This window comes from Artemia franciscana, chromosome 5, assembly GCF_032884065.1.
Source record: "Artemia franciscana chromosome 5, ASM3288406v1, whole genome shotgun sequence".
NCBI lineage: Eukaryota > Metazoa > Arthropoda > Branchiopoda > Anostraca > Artemiidae > Artemia > Artemia franciscana.
Window position 1 is genome coordinate 22,674,713 of NC_088867.1, and position 24,227 is coordinate 22,698,939.

General features: G+C 37.3%; 1 protein-coding gene and 1 pseudogene across 1 annotated transcript in view; one reads left to right on the forward strand and one right to left on the reverse strand.

Moving 5' to 3' along the window:
• Positions 1-2,952: 2,952 nt before the first annotated feature.
• The window catches only part of LOC136027124 (exportin-7-like), a gene marked incomplete in the record, with an annotated part of 197,101 nt that continues 175,826 nt past the window's right edge, over positions 2,953-24,227 (reverse strand). Inside the window, 1 exon segment of the mRNA XM_065704079.1 lies at positions 2,953-3,150.
• Positions 9,572-9,818, forward strand: LOC136027799 (small nucleolar RNA U3; annotated as a pseudogene).

Sequence of the window (24,227 nt, forward strand, 5' to 3'; positions counted from 1 at the left end):
ATACATTACGTAGCAAAGTAAATCAGATGACATTAAACGTTGCCAGAATATCAAACTAGTGTATCTGAATTACCTAAGGAACGGCATGTGATACCAAGTTGAAACTTTCAAGGAGTCTTGTGGAGATGGGGAACAAGAAAATGTCCAACTATGACTTGGCAGGAGAGGCTAGAACCAAATATAGAGACAAGCACATCCAACTTTTTAAAATACCACATCTGCAATACCTTAGGGGATGGATTCAAAGACTTTCGGCAGCGTAGAAGCTCGAGGGAGATAGGGTAGGATGAATTCAAATTTACTGCTGGTGGAAGGAGTAGCTAAAAACAATGTGTCTCCATTCCAGCTAAACGTTTTTGCACTTTAGGAATTTATCCCTGAATATGTAGGAAGGTAAATCGAGAAACACTTTGTAGTTCGAGGTTACTAAAATGCCACACTTGTAACATCTTAGGAGTCACTTGGGCAAGTAAGCTGACCCTATCAGGGACCATCAGGGGGTCCGAGTAAACTTCAATTTTTAACCTTGGGGTGGACATAGAAAAAAGAAGAAAAATATATACCTCATGCTACAAACGGCTTGGTCCTGGCAAAAATTGCCGCTTATCTTTTCTCCAGCTGTTTCCAAAAAATAAATGACGAAGAATTAAATTATAAATCCCGTAGAAAAGTAACCTTAAAAGACGTTCATGACAGTGTTTTCCCTCTAATGCTGCAATATGTTTTACAAGCAACATTTTCCCTACATAAAAAACATCATGAGTGTGACACATAAGTGAACATAATGACAGTAGTACTTAGGAGTTTATTGGCAAAAAAAATATATAAATATTTCATAACATAGCAAATTTTCAGTTAACACGGAAAGTTTCAACCTGAAAGGTCCTTTCTAGAATTAAAATACCTCATGAATGTTTCTTGACAATCTTAGTTCTTTGTAAGATTCCGAAAGGAGAAAAGCTTTTATATGAAATATTGAAGAGTACAAAATGGACAGATCACTTCAAGCCTTCATACAATTAAAAAAAAACAAAAAAAAACAAGTTTTTTCAGCTGAAAGTAAGGAGCGACACTAAAACTTAAAACGAACAGAAATTACTTCGTATACGAAAGGGGCTGCTTCCTCATCAACGCCCCGCTCTTTACGCTAAAGTTAGATTCTTTCTCTCAACTCTTCTTTTTAAAACAGTAAAAAACTTTAGCGTAAAGAGCGGGGCGTTGATGAGGAAGCAGCCCCTTTCATATACAAGGTAATTTCTGTTCGTTTTCAGTTTTAGTGTCGCTCCTTACTTTCAGTTGAAAAAACTTGTTTTTTTTAATTTAATTTCTGAACGTTTTTGAATCAATGCATGTTTTGATTTTGGCTGTCAGCAGAGGAATAGTTAAAACGAAATTTGAATTTTTTTTTTGTGGCTGAATGGCTTTCTCATAATTATGATCGAATGATTTTGAGAAAAAGAGCGGGGGAGGAAGCCTAGTTGCCCTCCAATTTTTTGGTTAATTAAAAAGGCAACTAGAACTTTTAATTTTTTACGAATCTTTTTATTTGTAAAAGATATACGTAACTTATAAATTAGCTTACGTAAAGAATTTTTTATTCTCATGTTTTTATTACACATATGAGAGGGTTCGCCCCCTCGTCAGTACCTCTCTCTTTACACTAAATCTTAAATTTTGTCCTAATTCATTAAGAATGACCCCTGAATCACAAAAGCCGTAGAATAAATAGTTGACATTACTAAAAATACTTTAGAGTAAAGAGCGAGGTATTAGGAGGAGGTGAGCCCCTCATATGGGTAATAGTTTCTGTTCGTTTTAAGTTTTAATGCTGCTCCCTACTTCCAACTGAAAAAAAAACTTGTCATATTTATTTTTTCATTGTTTTTTTTTAAATAATGCTAGTAAATCCTGCGCTCCCTTCATGGAAATTTTCTTCCCCCATGACCAATTCCTCGATGGAAAGTTCCCCCAGTATATCCCCCTTTTCTCAACCCCTCCCCCAACCAAAAAGTCCTCCTGAAAACGCCTGTACACTTCCCAATAACCATTACTATATGTAAGCACTGCTCAAAGTTTGTAACTTGTAGCCCCTCCACGGGGACTGTGGAGGAGTAAGTCGTCTCCACAGACATAGTTATAAGGTTTTTCGACTACGCTGAATAAAATGGCTATCCCAGAATTTGGATCCGGTGACTTTGGGAAATAATTAGCGTGGGAGGGGGCCTAGGTGATGGTGGTAATCTGATGGTGTAATTTTCGTTAAGATTCTATGACTTTTAGGGGGTGTTTCTCCCTATTTTCTAAAATAACGCACATTTTCTCAGGCTCGTAACTTTTGATGCGTAATATTAAACTTGATGAAACTTATATATTTAAAATCAGCATTAAAATGCGATTCTTTTGATGTAGCTATTGGTATCAAAATTCCATTTATTAGACTTTTGGTTTCTATTGAGCCGGGTCGCTCCTTAATACAGTTCGTTACCACGAACTGTTTGATAACATAGACACTCATTTTTCTCTCCAACACCGATTCATAAATTACCTAACATCCTGGTCTTACATTGGGAAGCAAAAAACTCAGGATTTTCTTCTTTTTTTTAATTTCAACCAGCTTTTTGAGAAGTAAGCTAAGAGGGAGGGAGAGAAGGTAGCCTACTCCTCATTTCAGACTATGAATTTTCCAAAAACTAAATAACAAATATGAGGTTAACTCTTTTCTTTATTTAAAGTCAAAATTTATGGTTAAAAAGCTAATAATGTGATTTAAGCAAAACATAGTTCGACGATTTTGGGCACCAGATGCGGGAAAGTCAAATTCTTGAAAACTCAAAGGTGATTTTCATGGACTTACCTACATTTTTCGAGATATTTGCCAATTCTTTCACTATTTTATTTTTCGAACATTTAGCGGCTGTAAGTACAGCATTGGCAACAAAGTAGAATTAAAACTTATGTTGAATCTTTGCTTCTATATTTCAGACATACAATATAAAATCGTTCATAGCTAAATTAATTTAAAGCGTTCTCAATACGTTTCTTCATTGAAATTAAGATGCGTGCGAGAAAATAACGCTGGCAAAATTTGAGGCGTCTATCCAATTATTTTCATCCTTCTGACTCATCACAATTTTAAAAAAAGATCTTCAGCTGAAAAAAAAAACACAACTAAGTTGTCAGAACAATTTTACGCAGCATGGGCGTAAGAGCAAAAGAGCTGGTTGTAAAGGTATCCCCCAAAATACAAACAGCATTATGGTTTTTAATCCTTTTAAACATAAATTATCACTTTTTACTGTTTGGAAGAACTTGACACTCTAGAAATAAAGCCTGTTTCAGCTACTCCTTTTAGCAAGGTACTGAATCATGGAATTAAGTAAATACACGCAAGTAAGAAGGAAGGTCTTGCTCTATAGGTCTCCCTCAAAATCTCATGAGCTTCTTTATTGCCTGTTTTGCTGTTTGAAAGAATTTCTCCTTGAAATAAATTCTGGTTTCAGCTAGCCCTTTTAGCAAAGTACTGAATCATGGAATCTAGTAAAAAAAAGGGCACACAAGAATGATAGATTTGCTGGGCAGGCCTTCTTCAAAATCTCATGAGTTTTACTATAGTCTTAACCTTCATATAGATTGCCAATTTTGCTATTTTGAAGAATTTCATCTCCTTGAAATAAATTCCGGTTTCAGCTAGCCCTTTTAGCAAGGTATTGAATCATCTGAATCATGGAATTTAGTAAAAAAAAAAGCACACAAGAATGATGGGCTTGCTGGGCAGGCCTTCTTCAAAATCTTATGAGCTTTACTATTGTCTTAACCTTCATATAGATTGCTAATTTTGCTGTTAGGAAGAATTTGATGTCCTTGGAATAAATTTCAGTTTCAGCTAGCCCTTTTAGCGCGGTAGTAAAGTAGAATTTAGGAAGTACAACCAGGCTAATTGACAAATCAACATTAAAAACAAATTTTATTGTGAAGCAATAAGAAATTTTGATTAAAAAATTAGCAATTAACTAATAATCGAAGTTCGGATCAATAATTAAAATAAACGATGGAACCCTGAGTTACGGTCTAGCGCACTGAATATCGCTTTAACTCCCATAAACAAAATACATATTCCATTTTTTCCTCCTATCCATTAAACTTAGACTTTAGCTAAAAAGTAGGAGGTTGAGAGGTGGCAGTTGCGGCCCCTAATATTTATGTTTTTTTATATTTTAAAGTTTCTGCTGAAAATAACACTTGACGCAGAGGCTTTAGATCATTTCTTGTTCATTGAACTACTAAGCCATCCTTTTCTGGACATCAAACCACTTTCGATAAATGTACATTCAAAACTTAAAGCAACATTTAAGTTTTATAACAATTTAGCTACACTTCACTACAGTTAAGAAAAACCAAATATATAACACATTTCAACGGAGGATTTCAACATTTCGACCAATATAAGCTGACCATTTTCGATAGCAATTTTTCTGATTTCCAGGACTCCCTTTCCACTGGCATTATCACTGTTTTATGAGCTTTAAGTCTTAAAGTCCGTTAGCAAAGGTTTATACAAATTTATAAAGATTTAATTTGTTTAAATACGCAAAAGAAACTGAAATTCTGAGAGTTTAGGACGTGATTATTCGCAACATGTGCTCTAAGAAGAAGAGAGTTTTTCTGAGAAAAATCTAAATGACAGCGGAAAATGTATTCGATTATTGCTCGAGCGAGCTTTTGGAAGTGTGGTTATGGTTCTGTTTGGACTTCATGAGCAAAATTTCTAAGAAATTTCGTCGATGATCCAGACAAAATTGCTCTCGCGACGGAACGAAAAAAAAAATTAATTCGAGAAAAATCAGCCATGTTCATTTTCAATATTCTATTTTTTACTGCGAGAAAAAAGATTAGAAGTCTGCGCTGTTGTTCCTCTCAAAACTTCATTTAAGATCATAATCTTATAACGTTTCTATCAGTGGCGGTTCTGGCCTATCTTTCGCCTGGGGCAAAGTATTTTTTAGCAGCCTCCCTGGCTCTCCAAAGTTTTCAGGCCAAATTTCCACCAAATCTTCATATATTAACACAACAATTTTCAATTTATCAGTCAATTAATTATTTTTTTATTTTATTTTTATTAATTAATCAATAACTTATTGTGTAATTATCATTATCTTAAATTATTATTATTATTATACGATTATTTTTTTTTATTTTACTAACTAATTATGAATTTATTAATTACTTTCATTTATTAACTGCGCCCTCTACTTTATCTTAATAAAAGGAAAACTTCAAATACTTAATGAATAGAAACTTTGATCATTTATTTGACGTCTTGCGTCCCTAAAATTTGTGCGCCCGAGACAAGTGTCCCCTCTGTCTTCCCTGAAACCGCCTCTGGTTTCTGTTTCTGCTCTGTTATCCAGCTAGTTTGAAATTTGTACAAGAGCTCAAAACTAGAAACAATACAGATTACTATCATTGTTTAAAACTACAAGAACTTTTACAGCCGTAAATAAGAATTTTTACTAGGTCACTTTGAAATTAAAATACTTTGATCTCCCCCTTCTTTTGCGGAGGCGAAGTCAATCCTGATCCCTGCTTCAAAATCCTCTTCGTTAAATATCAATCAAATATCTAATATCGAAGTTCTTTCTTAAAGATCTTCCGATACTTTATTCATAATTCATATGCAAACATTACCTTTGAAGGCTCAATATCAAATATACATATTGTTGATACTTCCTAGCTATCGGGAAAAGGAAGAAATCTATTCATGAGAAAATTTCTAGTTCCTGGAAACCATCTATCAAAATCATTAATCAGGCAGGTAGATTCTGTCGTCAAAAAACATCTTGTTAGAATCTCGCGGGATATGAAACTGATTGAGTACCTTTCCTTTTTTTTTATTCATTTTATCAAGGAGCGATATAATAGGATTAAATAGGATTGAAAATCCTTTTCTTTGCCGAATAAATTAATTTGTAATATTTGAGGGACTCAGAGCCAAGTTGATAAAGTCTTAAAAAAAAAAAAAAAAAAACCAACAACAACAACAACAACCGAGATATTTCAAACAAAAGGTATGATTCTGGTTTAAATTTTACACGACGCATTCTAAAACAAAACCTTAGATGTAAGGGAAGAAGCCATAGAAGACTTAAGGGGCGTTAGCCTTACTTCTGCGAAGTAATTTCTGTTCATAATTTTTTTTTTTACATAATTCAACCTCCTATCCACTCGGTGACAAATTAAATATTCGCTAGAATGTACTTTAACTTTAATATCACCTAAACGAATTCAATCCGAAAAGCGACGTTCCAGAGACAACCCAAAGGAAGAACAAGAAGAGGCAGGCCGCACAATACACTCAGGCAGACCTGCGAAACATAAATGCTTCCCTTCCAACGACGTGGGAAGATGTTCTTGCTGCGGTGCACATGAGGGATGACTGGTGGCTGCTTGTAGATGCCCTGGGCACCTCTGGAGACACAGGAGGATCTAAGGTCTAGGGACACTAATTCAAATCCTCAATTAATCTTTTCAAATTTGGCTAGCCAAACATAATTGATTAAAACAAGGTATGCTACTACAAATTACAGAGCTAAAAAAGTAAACTTTCTAGTTTATCAACCGGGATAACCTTCGAGATAGCCTTTCAGGCAAGGGAAAAACAATACTGGAAGTTGAGGAAAAAAGAGATACAAATTGTTGGTTGAAAATTTCAGCTTTCAGCTCAGGGTCAGCGACTGGTTGACTATTATACAAATGATATTTATTTTGGCACTGTTCTCTATTGTTTTTTTTTATCTTACCATAACCCCTTAAAAATCCTAGAGGGAGTAGAGTACTGTGCCTTTACAACTTCCTTAGACATCCCATTCTAAACCCCTTTAAAATGCCCCAATTACAATACTGATTTCTTTATGATACCCTTTTGGCTACTCAAACTTCAAAAAATAAAATAAAAGTTGAAATTTAATATCGGGACTGGGCAGCCGAGTGGAGGTACTGCTATTCTTCTCTGAAGTGTCTTCATGCCCAAACACTTGCGCGACAGTGACTATTTTACGGCAGTCAAAATTCAGAATTCAGTGGTGGGCTCAGTGTATTTACCCACCGATTACCGTAATGCTACATCAGAAAGACAATTCGATAAAGCCTGCCGCCTAGTCAGTTCCCTCGTGTCAGATTGTTAAGTACAAAACCTACCAGTAATCCTTGCTGATGATTTGAACTATAACCTTTCTGACGAAAGTAGTAGTCGTGCAAATATTCTGAATAGCCTGTGCCCTCAGCTCGTGGCGGTCGAGAGTGCCAAAGATTTCACATATATCCTTAACTCCGGTAGCACCTCTTCTCTGGACTCTTTAATGTGCGCCCCGAATATGAAACCAGACTCCAAATCGTCATTACCTCCACTTTCCAAGCCTTAGATCATATGCCCATCAGTAATATATTTCTCGTTCAATTTATTTCGCCGAGTGATCCAAGTCCAGACAATGATAGTAAATGTCATGAAAGCACCGATTGGACTTATGTAGATATGTTTGCGTTCCAGGCTGTTTGTGATTCTACTTTGGGAAGCCCCAACTGCCGTTTCATCTACTTTTCTCAACGAAACGATTAGCCTTTGAAGATATACTCTACTGCGATCGTTCGCGGTTTAAGCGCTGTCGGGCGTGCTAGAGTTCCCATCCAAAAAGTACGTCTCGGAACTGAGAGGTATGGTTGGTCAAGTAATACTGACCTCGTTGATTCTTTTGCTAAATCGAAATTCTAGTTTCATGTCTGGAAGGAGTATGGTATGCCGCGTCAAAATTTGGTCAATGAAATTCGTCTGAAAACAAAGCGGCATTTCACGAAAGTGCTTAGGCAACACTATGCTAAATTATCAAGTAAATGCACAAGTGATCCTAATTTCGGATAGAAAGTGCTCAAAAGAGATAAATCAAAAGCCTATAATGCTGTCAAAATTACTTTTAAGAGATTATAGATTACTTTAAAGTGAGTTTTCCCAGCCTCATCCATCATTGTCAAATGAATATGAAACGGAGCTTGACGGTTGCTTGGGTCAATTAAGTGATGAGATCAGTTTCATTATTATTCGATCTGCAGTTACCGAGTACATTTCTAAGCTACAAAAAAAAACTTATCGTGACGTTAATGGCCTCTGTGCAAAGCATCTAAGGTGTGGGTCCCCTTTCCTGATTGAGCATATGACCTTACTCTTTCAGATGATATTATGTTGTGGTATAGTTCCTGATTTGTTCAGTACTGGAGTATTAATGCCGGTATTAAAAAGGGGAAAGCCTTCGGACCAATGTTCTTCTTTTAAGCCAATTACGGTGTCACCGGTTTTGTGCAAAGTGTTTGAGTTATTAATTACTGACGGAACATCTGATAAGTGTTATACGTAGGATAACCAATTTGGCTTCAAGAAAGGAGTAGGCCGCGACCATATTCACCATTTGATTGCTAATTCACTTCTACATGCTCATGAAAATAATGAGGTATTATATTTTACTGGGTTAGACGTATCTAGAGCTTTCTACTCAGGTGTAAATTCGCATATTTTATTGACTGCTTATGAGCGTGGAGTAAATACTTCCGCCATCAAAGCAATATGTGATATGTATAAAAAGCTAAGTGCCAGAGTAAAGGTCACCATCTCACCTTGCATAGTGGAATTTACTGCTTCATTTCCAGCCAAAAAAGGTATTAGACAGGGTGTTGTTACTTCTCCGCCCCTGTTTAATAATACTGTCATTGTACCTCAACAGAACTACCCTTGACATTAGTAGAATAGCCTTTAGATATTCGATTTACTGAGAGTAAAACTGAGTTCCTGGTGTTCAATCACCGCTCAGATTGCCCGACAAGTGTTCAGTTGGGTGAATATGTTATTATTAAAGCATACGATATACTGACGTTTCTTGGTGTACCGATTGGGTCAAATCTTGGCACCACGCATCTACTCCTGAAAGAATTTTTTGCCAAGAATTCTAGGAAAGCGTACAGTTTACTAGTTGCATTAAAGTATAAACTTAACCACCGCATCTTAACTAGCGTTTATAATGCATTTGTTGTACCGCATCTGCTTGCTCTTGCACCATTTTGGTTTCTTCTTACTGCTTCGTATATTAAGGATATACGGAAATGCTTCTACAAGTATGCGAAATATTTGCTGCGGCTGCCTCTCTGGACTAACAAAAGCTCCCTATCCTCGTGGTACGGAGTTGTTAGTCCAGCGTCCACGGTGCAGAAAAGAAATGAGAGAAATTGGAGACAGATTATTGGTGAAAGCACTTTTGAAATTGTCCTTCGTTGATCATGCGTTTGTTTCTACGCATAACTGCCCTCATTTGTACTTTTTTTTATCAGTTCTTCTTTGTTTTATTTTTGTTTGTTTTTGTCAGAAGTTACTTGTTTCTGTTCTTTTTCTTTCTTTACTACTCCATCAGTGCTGTTTTTTATACATTTGTGATATGCAATAAATCTATAAAAATAAATTAATAAATGTATTGATAAAAGAGAAATAGTTTTTGACGGTTTCTAAATAGAGACAAGACAGAATATGTGAACATATGAGGTCATAATTCACAGGATCGTTTCTGTAGCATGATTACTTAGGTTTCGCTGGTACTACCAGTGATACTACTACCTAGTATCATTGGTACTAACCAATGATACTACTAAACTCAATGATGAGATGAAACGTCTATCTCTGAGCAGGGAAAGAACCGGTTCTGGCGTATGTTGGAGCTTGATTATTGAGGACCGTTCCTAGCTGGTATTCTGGTAAGTTGGGATTAGATAGATGTGATCCTACTGTTTGTGGAAGTGTTATATGATATTTTTGATTGCCACGGGTATAACACATGGCTTATATTCACTATATGTTAATCAGCGATACCAGCATTAATGAATCGTCACCAAATATGTTGATTTTACAGGTAATTCAGTAAACAAATTGAAATTTCCATACGGATTTGTAAATCCAATATTATTGTTTCTGAAAAAGTTGGAAATTCAATAATGATAAGGGAATTCCAATAAGGCTGTTAAGTATTGAATTTCAGCGATTTTCAGCTGTTGAAATTCCATTTTTTCTTTTTATTGATAAACATTGTAAACATATTTTGTTGAATATCAAACAATTTTTTTTTACCGTATGTGCTAATTAACACTAAATCCTTTAGTTCATCCTGGTCCACGTTTGATTCTAATTCTTCACATTCTATTCTCATTAACGGTAAATCAATTACTCGCGCCTGGTCAATAGGCGATTTGATATACGTTAATATTAATTTCTATTAAACGACCGCTTATTATTGGCCACCAACACTGTAATCACCAAAAATATTTGACAGGCAGCTCTTGTGTCTGCGACGACCCCTTCATCTCCATATTGCACAATTAATTCAAACTCATCTATACATTTCATAAGAAAATGTGCCGATAATGAGTTCGTGGAACCAGTGCATGGAATTCTTCACCAAGTTTGAGGCAATTCGCTTTAATATAACCAGCATTCGTGCCATCTTGAAATACCTCTTCAGTATTAAGCAAAAACCCAAAGTCTTTGAATCGGCCATTGATTTCTAACAATTATTAAACAATTCGACGTAAAGAACTGTAAGTAAAGAGAGACGCGGCTAAATAGTAACAGACAATCTAAAAAACAGAGTTTTGATAACAATATATCCTTCGAAACAATGACATTTTTATGCCAATTCAAAATGTATAAAGTTCACTAAGTTTAATATTACGCACCAATAGTTAGGACCTGAGAAAACTTACACAAGTTTTAACAAGAGCTAAGAGCTCATATGGCACTTGTGACGAGGCGAGAAGAGCTAAGAGCCAAGAGATCATATGGTATGAGCTCTAACAAAATTCTATGAATCAATAGATTGATTTAAAAAGGAAAATAAGAGGTTTAATGCCGGCCAGGATTTAAAATAAGAGCTCTGAGTCACAATGTCCTTCTAAATATCAAAATTCATTAAGATCCGATCACCCACTCGTAAGTTATAAATACCCAATTTTTTCTAATTTTTCCTCTCCCTTTAGCCTCCCAGATGGTCGAATCTGGGAAAACGACTTTATCAAGTCAAATTGTGCAGCTCCCTGACACGCCTATCAATTTTCATCGTCCTAGCACGTCCAGAAGCACCAAACTCGCCAAATCACTGAACCTCTCCCCCCAACTCCCCCAAAGAGAGCGAATCCAGTACGATTCTGTCAATCACGTATCAAGGACATTTGTTTATTCTATCCACCAAGCTTCATCCCGATTCCTACACTCCAAGTGTTTTTCCAAGATTTCCCCCTCCAACTCCCCCCAATGTCAAACGATCTGGTCGGGATTTGAAATAAGAGCTCTGAGACATGAATTCTTTCTAAAAATACCCCAATTTTCACGTTTTCCAAGAATTCCGGTTTCCCCCTCCAACTCCCCCTAACGTCACAAGATCTGGTCGGAATTTAAAATAAGAACTTTAAAGCACAAGATCCTTCTAAATATCAAATTTCATTAAGATCTGGTCACCCTTTCGTAAGTTACAAATGCCTCAATTTTCAAAATTATCCCCCCTCCAATTCCACCAAAGAGAGCAGATCCGGTCCGGTTATGTCAATCACGTATCCTAGACAGGTTTTTATTCTTCCCATCTAGTCTCATCCTGATCTCACCGCTTTAAGTATTTTCTAAGATTTCCGCCCCCCCCCCATTACGCTTGATCCGGTTGAGATTTTAAATAAGAGATCTAAGTTACGAGGTCCTTCTAAATATGAAGTTTCATGAAGATCCGATCACTCCTTCGTAAGATAAAAATACGTCATTTTTTCTTATTTTTCAGAATTAACCCCCCCCCCCCAATAGATCGGATCCGTTCCAATTATGTAAATCACGTATGTAAGACTTCTGCTTATTTTTCCCACCAAGTTTCATCCCGATCCCTCCAATCTAAGCGTTTTCCATGATTTTAGGTTCCCCCACCCCAAACTTCCCCCAACGTCACCAGATCCAGTCAGGATTTAAAATAAAAGCTTTGAGACACGATATCCTTCTAAATATCAAATTTAATTGAGATCCGATAACCCGTTCGTAAGTTAAAAATACCTCATTTTTTTCTAATTTTTCAGAATTAACCCCTCCCCCAACTACCCCAAAGAGAGCGGATCCGTTCCGGTTATGTCAATCATGTATCTAGGACTCGTGATTATTTTTTCCACCAAGTTTCATCCCGATCCCTCCACTCTAAGTGTTTCTCAAGTTTTAGGTTTCCCCCTCCCAACTCCCCCCCAATGTCACCAGATCTGGTCGGGTTTAAAATAAAAGCTCTAAGCCACGATATCCTTCTAAATATCAAATTTCATTGAGATCCGATCGTCTGTTCTTAAGTTAAAAATACCTCATTTTTTCTAATTTTTCAGAAATAACCCCCCCAACTATCCCAAAGAGAGCGGATCCGTTCCGTTTATGTCAATCATGTATCTAGCACTTGTGTTTATTTTTCCCACCAAGTTTCATCCCGATCCCTCCACTCTAAGTGTTTTCCAAGTTCCCCTCCCAACCCCCCCCCCCCCCAATGTCACCAGATCCGGTCGGGATTTAAAATAAGAGCTTTAAGACACGATATCCTTCTAAACATCAAATTTCATTGAGATCCGATCACCCGTTCGTAAGTTAAAAATACCTCATTTTTTCTAATTTTTCAGAATTACCCCCCCCCCCCCCCAACTACCCCAAAGAGAGCGGATCCGTTCCGATTATGTCAATCATGTATCTGGGACTTGTGCTTATATTTCCCCTCAAGTTTCATCCCGATCCCTCCACTCTAAGTGTTTTCCAAGATTTTAGGTTCCCCCCCCTCCAACTCGCCCCAATGTCATTAGATCAGGTCGGGATTTAAAATAAGAGCTCTGAGATACAATATCATTCCAAACATCAAATTTCATTAAGATCCCATCACCCATTCATAAGTTAAAAATACTTCATTTTTTTCTATTTTTTTCGAATTAACCGGCCCCCACTCCCCCCCAGATGGTCAAATTGGGAAAACGACTCTTTCTAATTTAAGCTGGTCCCGTCCCTGATGCGCCTGCCAAATTTCATCGTCCTAGCTTACCTGGAAGTGCCCAAAGTAGCAAAACCGGGACCGACAGACCGACAGAATTGGCGATTGCTATATGTCACTTGGTTAATACCAAGTGCCATAAAAAAGAATGGAAACACCCCCAAAGCGTCCAGGGATCTTAATGAAAATCACAGCATCAGATTCAGCATATTGCAGAACATAACAGTAGAGTTTTCAAGTGATCGGAAGAGGGCTCATTAAATCAGAAATTAAAAGTTCAATTGTCTTTTTTAAGTTACCCAAAAGATTGGAGGGCAGCTAGCCCCCTCTGATGCTACTTTTTCCCCAAATTCCTCCGATAAAAATAGCCATTTTGTTCAACATAGTTGAAATATCCAATAGCTATGCCATTGGGAATAAAATGACCCCCTCCCTCCACAGCCTCTGGGGAAAGGAATGCAAGTTACGAGATTTACTCATTGGTTATGTATCGAATTTGTTATTGGGAAGTATAGATTTTTTTTTGGGGGGGGGGGATAATTTCTGCTTCGAAAATTTTCCACGGAGGGTGGATTTCAGCATTGATTTGAAAAACAATCAGAAGTTATTTTTTTTTCAAATGAAAGCATGCTGGGGAGAATTTTTTGAGGTAGAATCGCCTGCAAGAAATTTTCTTGGGCGATTTTCACCAAGAATGGATTTGTTTGGGGTGAATTTTCCGGGAGGGAAGAGGGTCGTGGGAGAAACTTCATTGTAATAACAAATTTCTGTTGGAAGAGGGAAATTTTCCATAGAAGGCAGGTGGATTTCTAAGCATAACTTGAAAACGATCAGAAATAAAATAATAAAACAAGCCTTTTTTTCAACTGACAGTAATGAACACGATTAAAATTTATAACAAGCAGAAATTATTCCATATGTGAGGGTTGTTGCCACCTCAACATCTCACTCTTTATGCTAAAGATTGACTTTTTGCTCTAATTCTCTAAAAACGACTCCTGAAACACAGGGGCCATTTAAATAGAACAAGAAGTTTTTAATAAGTTCTAAAACACTTTAGCGTAACGAGCAGGGTATTGAGGAGGGGGGAACCCCACTCACATGCAGAATAATTTTTGTTCTTTTTAATCTTTGATGTTGCTCCTTACTGTCAGTTGAAAAAAAACTTGTTTTTGTCAATTTAACTTGATCAAGACACACAGATATAGCTTTTCTAGACATTGAAATTAATTAAATTCGATCTATTTACTTTTATATCAAGGAACACTACAACTAATACTACTAACAACTCATCGCAGCATCAGGCCACCTGGGGTCAACACGGCTACGCACACCCCTTCTCCATCCAATCTATTCAAAACCTCCCTCTTCACACCCTGCCATGAAGTTTCCAATTCGCTTAAATCTTTTCTTACAACATCTTCCCGCCCTTATTATGCAAGTTTAGCCCTTTCCGTTCCGTTTAGCCTTAGACGGTTGGCCGAAAAGGACAAATCTTTGGCAATCTATCTTCCTTCATCCATAGAACGTGCCCAAGCCATCTCAGCCTTTCTTTCAGTATAGCCCTAGAAAGCTGGATTAAACCACACTTTTCGTATGGCCTACTCACGAAATACGATCAGTCAGTCGAGTACTCAAAACAATCCGTATGTAATTTCTCTGGAAAATGCCTAACAAAACACCTCCGGTTTTCAAAGCACCCATCCTTCAGAACCATATTTGGCCTCTGTCATCATTGCAGCAATCAATATTCTACTTTCGGTTCGCACTTCTCTTCCTGTTCTTCCAAACTTTTTTCAACTGTGAAAAAACCACTTGGGCCTTAGCCATTCTACTTTTAGCACCTTTACTGATCCCGCCGTCTTTACTAATAGAACTACAATGTAAGAGAAGCTGTACAAAAGATCAATCTTTCCGCTACCCAACGTGACCTTTTCATCTTCACTTATTCCTAGCCTTAGCGACTTGGTCCTCTTAACAATAATTGTCAAACCTATTCTAGCAGCCTGAACTCCCAAAAACTCTAAATTTTGTTCATTTTGTCCAGACCTTACACTCAGACCTTTTGTTCACGCTTCGAGGAATGGTGATGAAAATTTCGGATTCAATTTGGTTATACTTGCTGCCACCTGCGCCCTCAACTTTATTTTAACTAAAAATAAAATTTCAAAGAGTACAAAATGATAAAAAACCGTTATATTATTTATTTGAGTATTTGTTTGAGTGCTGCAGCGAGTTATTAGTAGTAGCAGTAGTATTAGGTCCTTAACCGTCTTCACAAATTTAGTTGTTACAATCATTAAATTTTACGTCGATCAATGGATAAATGGTAACGTTTTCAAAATTCTAATTTATGCTTCCCAGGCCTGTCCTTTTTCCGTATGGAGGTGTACTAAGTTTAAGCGGGTAGAAGGCAGCCAATCTGTGTATCGAGAATATAGGGTACTCATGGAAAGTCGAGAAGTCAATCAAAATTAATCGCATGTAGAGATGCCACATCTCAGTTTTACACGTTTTGAATTACTAATAAAATATGACTATTTTAACTTGACATATTATTCCACTCCATTAAAAGGCTCATCACCAGGGTTGCCAAAGGGACACTTTTAGTGCTTTTTTGACACTTTTTCACTCTGGGTGACACCGTGCCGCTATTGGGTAAAAAAGACAACTTTTTGAAAAAAGGGCACTTTTTGGCATTTTTCAAAATCAATACCATGCGTATTTATTTTCAGTTTTTTCTTAACTGCAACTGATTTTAATTTGTACTTTGTGCTTTTCAGGTTTGTTTTCATCTTAGGGTTTTTTATCGTATCAGCACTACTTTCCTATTAAAAAGCGCGAAAATCCAAACGTGGTGAAACATGTGACTTGCTCAAGAGAGTTTAGAAAAAGTTTTTTTGATAAAAAACTGAAGCAAACATATAACTGCTGGCCGCACCTCTGCATACTCCTGTAGACTGCACCGCATTTGATAAGGGATTGCATATGATAATGCATCTGTAAACACCGGGGTTCATGGTGGACTAGGTGCGTTGTTTCAGGAATCTTTACCACACCTTTTTACGCTTGGATGCACAAGCCATTCACTTGCGTTATGTGCTAGCTATGCATCCAAGTTTCTCCCGGACGGATTGGAGCTCTTCCTGAAAGATGTTGAACTTATGCGCGTTACCTCACTCAAGTGTTGGTGCCAAAAGACAGTTTTCTCAACTGACAAACATTAAAACTAAGTTGCGAAATCGGTTGGAAGTGAAAACTGTGGATTCCCTCATGCATGTAAAGCAGATGGTTACTCGTAGCGCTGTGTCGGTGGATCGGTGGCAGATTCTGCCAATATTACTTAACAAATTTTCGAGGTGGTACTGCAAGGCAGACGACAAGGATGAACAAATAGAGAATGGATCTGAACCTGACCTAATTGACTGACCAATCAGAAAACCAAATAACTGAAATCAGATTGCAGTAGCCGAAGTCTTTTTCTCCAAAATGGTTAACCACTAGAAATTAATTTTTTTTTTCAAAAACGAAAGCTGAAGCTTTGAACAGATTTCTTGTACAAGAATTCTGCATTAAAGTTTCCCTTCATGCTCTCACATTCTTCTAGTTTTCTCCTTTCTTTCTTGAAAAACTTAGCCTTTTCTGAACCCAGGGTGTGCCTGGACCTCTGTATAACGCTTCTGAATTGGAATCCTATTCATTCTATATCTGCTCACTTTTCGTAAGCCTTCATAACATGGAATGCACCGTATGTGAAATCAAGCTCAGTCTTTCCCTTATAAAGGTCTTTTCATGCTGTCTAAGTTTTTTGATTCGGTCCATCTTGAGCCGCGAAGATGACAAAGGCCTAGCGCAAAATATTTCAGATTTGCCTAGACATTTGTTGTGCACCATTCTACTTTTGGTGAAAAGGATTGCGATTAAATAAGCCTTTCCATTGTCTTTTACAGACGCCGTCGACCTCTCCTCAGAAAAAAAGAGAGTGGGCAGAGAGAAACGGATTTTTCTCGAAAAACCATAGCTATTCTTGACACCAAAAAGTCTTTTTCTTTGGTTTTCTGTGCTTTCTCTTTTTTATTTCAACATTTGATTGAGCACATGTGACATATGTCTTGTCACTATTTGCAAAGAATTTGACATTTCTTTGTTTTTTGAAGAATAAATTAGCTTTATGCAAAACAAGTGATATTTGTCTTGTGATTATTTATCTCCTTATCAAGTTTGATCTCTTAGTTAATTGATCCCATGAACACATTAATGTTTGGATGAAATAATGCTGTGGTTGTGTATTTTTGCGAGAGCAGCGTTACCAGACGCGTTGGCGAAAGCCAGGTGAAAAGGATGTGAAGCACGTTCCAAGCCAAGCGCGTTTCACAAGCTTTTCGATATCAGTCTGCGGGATATGGTCGATAAAATTTTGCAGAAGATCTGATATGCTACTGAAGGAAAAGAGGGAGCGAGGGCAATTAAGCCGTGTCAGCAGTGACAGACATCGTATCTGTCGTCTGCTGGCGCAAATCTTTTAAGCCATGTCTTCATTATGGTGTTTTCCGACCGAGACGGCTGGGGCCGCTCATAGTGTAGACAGATTTTATCGCCGTTTTCGTTTTCTCACCATACAGAGTAGACATTTTGGCTGAAAACATAAAAACTAAACAACACATTTTGTCATTCATCTTAGTTGTACTTCAACTTTTCTTTACGTTCCTGTAACACCGCAAACGCAGCACAAATGATTCAGTATCTTCTGTAGTTCCTGAAATAAGACTGCACTTTCGGATTTCATGTCAAAATTGACGAAAATGAAAACTGTTGCGCAAAAAGCAGCAAAGCCGGCTCTGTTGCCAGAAAACGTCATAATAAAAACGGGGCTTTACTGAGTTTTCGGGAGAAGAATAACTAGGACAACCGAAGGTTCGAGAGAACCCGAGAAAATTATACTGAATTTTTTTCCTTCTTCGCGTATTAGGCGATTTGAGGTTTTACATGGGATTTTTTTGTCAACTTTTAAAGTATATTGACTAATTTTCTAGGAGGACACTAAAAGTGTCCTTTTTTGCTGAATTTGACACTTTAGTCCCAGAAAGTTTTGGCATCCCTGCTCATCACTAGAAGCTAGGGTTTCTGAAGTTGCTACTTTTAAACTCAGCAATGCTTTAAAGCTCTTTCAGAGATAGGTTGTTTTCGAGATAGTTCTAGCGAGTTTTCCATGCAAATAAAACTTTGTATTGATGTTGATGATATACGAAGCATTACCTTAGGAACAGATTAGAGCACTAAGGCTAGGAAGGCTAAGATAATGAAGGGGAAAATCGTAGGGAAAATTGAGTGGGGATTTGAATTAAATCAAAACTAAGTATGTGCATGGAGGTTGCCAAAAGAGTGCATCAGATATATCTAAGAGAAGGACTGAAGTTTTCAGTTGATACTTAAAAGGCATTTTGCAAGGGATATCGAACTAACAGATAGGCATTATTTGCATGTTATTTTCCAAAAACAGCATGAGATGTCCCTATTTACAATGTCCATGACTGTTTTCCAAAAAAGAAAAAAGCGATATTACAACCATAAATTAACAACAGAAATTACTAGGAACCAAGAAATGAAATCTAAAATAGAGTCTGAAATGAAGGACAGCTGAAAGTTAAGATGTACCAAAAACCACAGAGAAGAGCTGGACTGCCGCTCTTCGAACCATCGTCCGTCAGATTCGCTTGGTCAGGGCTGATCGAAAATATTCCAAGTCCAAAAGCTCCTTTTGACCTGGGTGCCTGTTTCCTACCCTGAAGGCTCTAAGGAGATCGGATAGGAAAAATGTGTCCATGCATTTACAAACTTTGGGCAAAATGACTACCTCAGACTAAGCTGTAATGGCAAGCTCATTTTTTTTCACTTTTTGTTTATATTTCAAATATCGATAGCTATTTCATGACTGAAATGACTATTTCAAAATCTTCAGGAGAAGTCTTCGGATAATAGAGCAATGGACGATGGGTACATTTTTTAGAGCTATTCTTTAGCATGTCAAGCCTCCTCCATTCTCTTTATATGAACGTATAGCTACTAAGCCTTTTTGCGGGCGTGTCGGCTCAAGAAGTCTGACAGGTTTAGTTTTGGAGCCCGTAAGCACTATTCCACGCTCTGAAATTTTAACTGATTTTAATTCGTCAATCACCTTCGTCTCTTTTGCATTGTTGGCTGACGTTACACTCGTGGAAATCCCTCCCAAATTCGTAAGAGCTATTAAGCGCTTTTGCGGGCGTATCGGCTCACGAAATCTGACATGTCTAGTTTTGGAGCCCGTGTTTACTATTCCACACTCTGAAATTGCAACTGATTTTACTTCGTCAATCACTTTTGTTTCTTTTGCATTGTTGGCTGACGTTACATTCGTGGAGATCTCTCCCAAATTCGTATTTTTTTCAAGTAAACAGCGCGTAAGATCCTTTACACTTCCTCTTAACAATCGTAGCTCTTCGATTAACAGTAATATTTCTCCTGAACTATTGATAAATGCTGTCTCTCTTTTCCCACTTCTGAATACTTTAAATACACATATGAGCACTAAAAGGATTAATATCCCAGCAACACTGACTGTCGCTATTGCTGAACGATTAAAATGCCAGCCCAGTAACAGCGAGTAAAGAAGATTGCCGAACAAAGAGGTGGATTGTTGGAATGACATGATCGGATCCAATGTACTGATATTAAATACAGTTACCATTATACTTGAATGTTTTAAACGACTCGAGACATATTCAATAAAAGGTACTTCGATTATTCACATCGGTGAAACTCCTTTGGTAACCACAACCAATACACAAGCAACAAACAAACAAAAAAGTAAAGCAAAGGTTTTAGGTTAGGTTTGCAAAAGTTCTGCTATAATTCAAATTTGCTTCAACTGCAAATGTAAAAAAAAAGTGAGCAGTGGGACTCAGCATATATGATGGAGATATGACGTTATGGAAGAAACTCGTGAAAAATATTATTAGCCAGATAAATACATCATCCGTTTCATTTTTATGGCACTTGGTATTTACCAAGTACGATGAAAGTTGGCAGGCGTATCAGGGACCAGACCAGATTAAACCAAAAATAGTCTCTTCCCCGATTCGACCATCTGGGGGGGGGGGGGGTTGGAGGGATGGTTAATTCGAACAAATGAGGCATTTTTAACTTACGAACAGGTGATCGTATCTTAATGAAATTTGATATTTAGAAGAGTCTCGTGCTTCAGAGCTCTTATTTTAAATCCCGACCAGATCCGGTGACATTGGGGGGAGTTGGAGGCTGAAACCTGAAATCTTGGAAAATGCTTAGACCGGAGAGATCGGGATGAAACTTGGTGGGAAGAATAAGCCCAAATCCTAGACAAGTGATTGAAATAACCGTACCGGATCCGCCCTCGTTGGGGGGATTTTCTGTGCTTTGGCGAGTTCGGTGCCTCTGAACGTGCTAGGATGATGAAAATTGGTAGGCGTGTCATGGACCTGCACAAATTGACTTATAACAGTTGTTTCCTCGATTCGACCATCTGGGGGGGGACTAGAGGGATGGGAAATCGTTAAAATTGAAGTATCTTTATCTTACGAATGGGCGGTCGGATTTTAATGAAACTCGATATATACAAAGATCTTATGTCTCAGATGCTCCATTTTCAATTCGAACCGGATCTGGGGACATAGGGAAGTGGAGGGGGGAAACAGAGATCTTGGAAGGAAATCTTGGAAAACACTTAGAGCGTAGAGATCGGGATGAAACTTGATGGGAAGAATAAGCACAAATTCTAGATACGTAATTGACATAACTGGACCGGATCCGCTCTAATTTGGGGGAGTTGAGGGGGATTTCCAGTGCTTTAGCGAGTTCGGTGCTTCTGGGCGTGCTAGGACGATGAAAGTTGGTAAGCGTGTCAGAGACCTGCACAAATTGAGTTGATAACAGTCGTTTTCCCCGATTCGACCATCTGGGGTGACTTACGAATGGGTGATTGGATCTTAATTAAATTTGATATTTAGAGAAACCTCCTGCCTCAGAGCTCTTGTTTTAAATCCCGACCGTATCTGGTGATTTCGGGGGGGGGGTTGGAGGGGGAAACGGGAAATCTTGGAAAACGCTTGGAGTGTGGAGATCGTGATGAAACTCGATGGGAAGAATAAGCACAAGTCCTAGATATGTGACTGACATAACCGGACTGAATTCGCTCTCTTTGGGGGAGTTGTTGGGGGGGGGAGGTTGGCTTCTAATTCGGAAAAATCAGAAAAATTGAGGTATTTTTAACTTACGAACGGGTGACCAGATCTTAACGAAATTTTATATTTTGAAAGAACTCATGTCTCAGAGCTCTTATTGAAATGCTAACTAGATCTGGTGACATTGAGGGGAGTTGGGCGGGGAAACCGAAAATCTTGGAAAATGTTTAGAGTGGAGAGATCGGAAAAAACTTGCTGAGAAGAATAAGCACATGTAGTAGATACATGATTCATGTAACCCGACTGGAGCCACTCTCCTTTGGAGAGTTAGAGGGGGGGCAGTGCTTTGGCGAGTTCGCTGCTTCTGGATGTGCTAGGACGATGAAAATTGGTAGGGGTGTCAGGGATCACACAAATTGACTTGATAACAGTCGTTTTCCCCGATTCAACCACCTGGGGGGCTGAAGGGAGAGGGGAAATTAGAAAAAATGAGGTATTTTTAACTTGCGAATGATTTATCAGATCTTAATGAATTTTCATATTTAGAAGGACCTCGTGTCTCAGAGCTCTTAATTCAAATCCCGACCGACATTAAGCCATATGAGCTCTTGGCTCTTTCGACCTCGTCATAAGTGCCATATAAGCTCTTAGCTCTTGTTTTTCTTTCGTTTTTTATACCGAAACCATACAATCTGTTATTGCTTTTGATCTTTCAGCTTAAATAGGCGCAACATAAGCATCAAAATATATAAGAAACAACGATCACTTTGTTCGCATCAACGTTGCAGCGGCAACTGTGACATAGTACCTGAAGAAAAATAAAAACGCCGCAAGAAAAGTGTAGAAATTTGGTATTTTTCCTATGAGAAATAGTAACTATAATCCATATCAAACTTTGCAGTTTTTATGATTAAAATACACATTATTTTAATATTCTGAAAAAGAAGGTATTTTTAAAAGCCTAAAAAATAGCTTCAAGACGAAAAAAGTACGTTATCGACCCCACCCCCTATAAAATAAAGGAAAATGAAGGGAAAGCATTAAAAACTGATTTTTTTTTAGTTTGACCTAATTAACCTCACCCCTTTCCCTAGCGAACATCCCCACCAACAGTATATATTGTAAGTCATGGTTGCGGCAATAGCTGTTGCCTGGACAAAAAGGAAACTGCAAATCAAAGTAACCATAATTTTAAAATTGTGTTAAAAATAAAACTATTTAGCGAGAAAAAATTGTCATTTAAAGCGGGTTCCAACATTATCTGATGATGGTAAAGAGAGAAAACAACATTATCCGATCATCGTAAAGAGCTATTCAAGATCTCATTTGTAAGCTAACGTTCACGTCTATATCCTTTGCATAAATTAGCGTGCCGTCATAAAATACCATCAGTGCTAAAAATGGGACTTTTATTGTCATTTCTTAAGTGGAAAGGCTTAGAACCATAAACGTGTACCACTAAAATCTCATCGGTTGATAGCACTTAGCCAGATACTCAAACCCCTCCTCCTGAATACTCCCCTCGCAGTCTCTTTAGTAAGTGATGAGTAAAAAATGAGTTTTGAAATAAACTAACAAGTGAAAAAAATATTTATTTGAATTTGGCTCAGAAAAATCACGATTTTTTTATGTTTGTCTTCACAGTAAAAGTTAACTTCAAAAACATCTTTTGTGAATTTTGAAAAAGAACTTGAAACTCCTCCAAAGGGGTTGCGAGCTGTAATGAAAAGTGTACCGTTAGAATCACCATTGTCAAGAATCCTTAAACAAAGGTTTAAAATACCTTATTTTGAAAACCTTACACAGGTTTTAACTCTCCTGGCACGTTCGACGCCAGCTACCATAGATGTTGGTTTCGATCCTGGATAGTAATGATTTTTGTTTATAATTTTTTTTATTTTACTTCTGCGACTTCTCTAGAGAATATGTTTGGCACTATAGTCCTTTCCACTTTTTTCCCTTTAATTTTGTAGCACAAGACGTAGCTCAGTTAAGACCAAATCAGGGTTCTTTACAAAAAAAAATAAAAAAATAAAAAAATTGTTTCATCGTGTAAATTCCTCTTAAAACTTTGGTTTTGGTCACATAACTATTAAAAAAGTCAAAACTTTTTTTTAATTCGTGGGTATTTCTAGAATAGAATTTATATAGCATTAAAATTTCAACTCGACAGAGAAAAAACATTTTATCTCAAGAGATGGCAACTTTGTCCTTAGAAGGTATACTTTATAAACTCAAGAGATGAGATATAATTATTTAGTATAATTCTATAATTGTTTAGTTCATTCAGGTTTTTTGCAATGTGTTAATATTTGTGATTTGGTAAAATTTATAATATTTAGTTTACCTATTGTTGCTAAAGGGAGGGATATATTAACAGGATAAGCTAGGTTGGTTTTACTTGGTTGTTTTACATTTGCTGTTTTTTTTCTTTCATAGGCATATATTTTGGGGGTGATACCTGACGCGGGGATGCCATGGATATTCTGTGGTAGCCACAACACTGTGCTGGGTAGAGAATTTAGAGTGGCGAAACCCTATATAGGCCAGTGTATTCTCCTGATGAGCCCTTATGTTGGGTGTTGCCTCTGAATTATTTGTCTATATTATTTTTTCTATTGTTTGGTAAATGACGACTTATACTTATTGACGACATGACTGCCTGTCCATGGATTATTCTTTATGGTTGATTGTGTGTGGCTATGCTGTTTGACCTATGTGATTGTATGGATGAGTAGGGTTAAGGCCTCATTCAAGTGCTGGTCTATATTAATCACTAATTTAGGAAAACAGTCTTCCTTTTCTCCTTCTGTCTCTTTTTTTTTTTCTTTTTTTTTGTGTTTGTGCTGTTGCATTGGTGATTTCTCTTTTCATGATATATATATATATATATATATATATATATATATATATATATATATATATATATATATATATGAGGAGAGAGAGAGAGAGAGAGAGAGGC